The sequence below is a fragment of the Leuresthes tenuis genome, unplaced genomic scaffold (assembly GCF_036924035.1).
Source record: "Leuresthes tenuis unplaced genomic scaffold, fLeuTen1.0.hap1 SCAF_19, whole genome shotgun sequence".
NCBI lineage: Eukaryota > Metazoa > Chordata > Actinopteri > Atheriniformes > Atherinopsidae > Leuresthes > Leuresthes tenuis.
In genome coordinates this window covers 29,005,472-29,008,672 of record NW_027325373.1, presented here as the reverse complement: position 1 = coordinate 29,008,672, position 3,201 = coordinate 29,005,472, and the positions used below count along the sequence as shown (strand labels likewise).

The 3,201-nt window shown below is 41.8% G+C and overlaps 1 non-coding gene across 1 annotated transcript; it reads left to right on the top strand.

The window, feature by feature from the left end:
• The first annotated feature begins 2,818 nt into the window (after positions 1 to 2,818).
• trnan-guu (transfer RNA asparagine (anticodon GUU)) lies at positions 2,819 to 2,892 on the top strand. The gene has a single exon. It is a non-coding gene; the product is annotated as a tRNA-Asn (tRNA).
• The last annotated feature ends 309 nt before the right edge of the window (positions 2,893 to 3,201 follow it).

The window sequence follows — 3,201 nt, the reverse complement described above, 5'->3', positions numbered from 1 at the left end:
GTCCAGTTTTGGAAGCAAATTTGAAAGTCACAGTAAACGATTTTCACATCGCCTAAAAAAACAACACTTAATTACTATTATAAATAGTCATTTTGACAAACTCTTAAAAACAACACTTTATTACTATCTTAAATAGTCATTTTGACAAGCTCTTAAAAACAACAAGCAAAATGAGTCAAACCAAGATATCATCTGCTCAACTTCAGTGGTGTGACATGGTAGACGACGATTTACCTGAGGATTTCTACACATATACCATTACTTTTGGTGATAATGAAGGTTATGAGGAACCCTCCAACAAGTCAGAAAATGACCTTTTGGAAAAAGAACAATGCCAGGCCTCGGAGGATTCCCCGTCTCCTCAAACAGTAAATGACGAAGAGGAAAAAGAACCATCCCATGTCTCTGCTGCGGCTGTGACTCCTCATTCCGAGGACGTCCAGCTTGTGCAGGATCATCCCCAGGCCTCCAAAGTTTGTCGCGTCACGTGGAAGTTTCCAAATTCACAAACCGACAAACAAGCCTAGGCCTCCAACAAATATAACATTACTTTTGGCAGTAACGAAAGTTATAAGGAACCCACCAACAGGCAGGAAATTTTAACATCAAGCCAAGGAAATGACCAGTTTGAAAAAGAACAATCCCAGGCCTCCTACAAATATAACATTACTTTTGGCAGTAACGAAAGTTTGGAGGAACCCACCAACAGATCAGAAATTTTAACATCAAGCTCAGAAATTGAGCTGTTGGAAAAGGAACCATCCCAGGTCTCTGCTGCGGCTGTGACTCCTCATTCCGAGGACGTCCAGCTTGTGCAGGATCATCCCCAGGCCTCCAAAGTTCGTTGCATCACCTGGAAGTTTCCAATTTCACAAACCGAGGAGATTCCCTCTAATGCCTCTGCTGCCGACGAAGATTATGGATCAGAGAAATTACAGGAATCTTACCAACATAATAAGGACAAGATCAACTATTTATACCATCGGATGGATATTGTCAGGACTAAGCTGCTGAAAAAGAATTTCTTTCTAACACGAGAAAAAGACAGAAGAGTCGCAGCAGAGAATAGCTGCTCCATTTCGGAGGAAAAACTGAAGGACCTGGAAAACAGTTTGACATGTGAGCGTCATCTCCGTGAAAAGTGTGAGCAGGAGCTCAAGGAATGCAATGAAGTCATTGCAGAATTTTGTGAAACACTGAAACCACCAGTATCTGAAACTGAATATCAGTCGGTTGTGAAAGAGCTAGAGAGCTTGAAAGAACAACTCAAAGAAAAGACTGCCTCCAATATTGATCTTGCCTCCAAACTAAAGGCACGGGAGGAGGCAACAAAGACACAGGAAAAGAAGGTGGCAGAACTTATGAAGGCTGTATTTCAATTTCAATTCAATTCAATTTTATTTATATAGCGCCAGATTACAACAATTGTCATCTCAAGGCACTTAAGTAATATAGTCCAATTCAAGCCAATTGGAATTCAATTCATTGTAATCATAATCCAATTAATTCATATAGAGCCAATTCAAAAAATTAATATCCTAGCTAAGGAAACCAACAGATTGCACCGAAACTTGTCTTCAGTCCAATCTCCCGTCCTGAGCGTGCCTGTGGCGACTGTGGAAAGGAACGACTCCCTTTTAACAGGAAGAAACCTCTGGCAGAACCAGACTCAGGAAGGGTGGCCATCCGACTGGCAGATGTGCAGAGTTCCTGTAGCAAAGCATTAAATCTGCTCCCAGAAACCAGTGACTGTAATATGAACTCAATGAAGATTGTATTTGAAAGTATTTATTTCTTTTTAAAATAACTCATCACATTTTCTCTGTTTTGTTTTGTTTGTGCTTCTGTTTTGTGTGAAAATCAGAATAAAAGAAAACGTCTTCAGACAGTTTTGTTCTGAGCAGCGTCTCACATGAACTCTGAGATCTGAATCTGTGTCGAGTTTTAAGTCAGTGAGTAAATTTTATTTAAATGGAACTTTTCAAGAACAAATGTCACAAAGTGCTTTACAATAAAAATAAAACAATAAAAAGTTAATAACTGAAGCACATTACGATGTTAAATAAGGATAAAGCATACCATACAGTATCCAATACTTTTCAGAAAACCAGGTTAAATAGATGTGTTTTAAGAGGCTTTTTAAAAATGTCCACTTTTCTCACACATCTTAAATCTAATGGAATTCCAAAGTGTAGGAGCAACAACCTCTGAATCACAGTCTCCTTTAGTTCTCAGCCTGGATGGAGGAACAACCAACAAACCTGATCAGAGGACCTCAGAGTCTTGTTGTTATGATGGGGCTGCAGGAGATCTTTGACATATGAAGGGGCCTGAACACACAAGGCTCTGAATGTGGGAACAAGAACTTTGAACTGGATTCTGAACCTGACTGGGAGCCGCTGTAAAGAAATCAGAACTGGTGTTGTGTGCTGAAAAAACAGCACCGCAATGTGCAGACTTTTTTGAGACTTTTTTGATGACCTCAGTGAACTGCTGTCTATGATCTGTGTTGATTTTGACTGTGTAATTATTGTTGGTGATTTTAACATCCACATGGACAACCCTCAGGACAAAGGGACTAAAGACCTGAGTAACACTCTGGACAACTTTGGGCTGACTCAGCATGTAGCAGAGGCCACACAGAATAGGGGGCACACTCTAGACTTACTGATCTCTAAAACGTAGTTTATACTTCTCCGTCATTTCGACGATGTAGCTACGACGTGGACGTGGACCCCTACGCCGTAGCCTGACGTGCACCTCCAAAACATTCCAAATACACGTCGCGTTGATACGGGTTGATACGGTTGCTGACAGAGTCTCTGTGGCGCAATCGGCCAGCGCGTTCGGCTGTTAACCGAAAGGTTGGTGGTTCGAGTCCACCCAGGGACGAGTAGTTTCACCAATAAATCGTTGATATCTTAAACATATTGCTGCCATGTCTTCAGAACACGGTGTCACCGTCCAGCCCTGCCACTTTAAAACGGTGTCTGTGTGTGTGTGACGTACGTGTGTAGGGAGAGAGTCAATAAAAAAAGATTGATCGAATAAAACCTGCGTTCCGCACAAAAAAGCCTTGACTCCGTTCTCATTTCGCCCCACACTTTGGCCCGGACCCTACGATTGCCAGTTACCGGTAACGAGCCAGAAAATAAAGACCAGCTCCTTACTACGGTTCGGAGGCAGGGGGTTAAGAAGGTA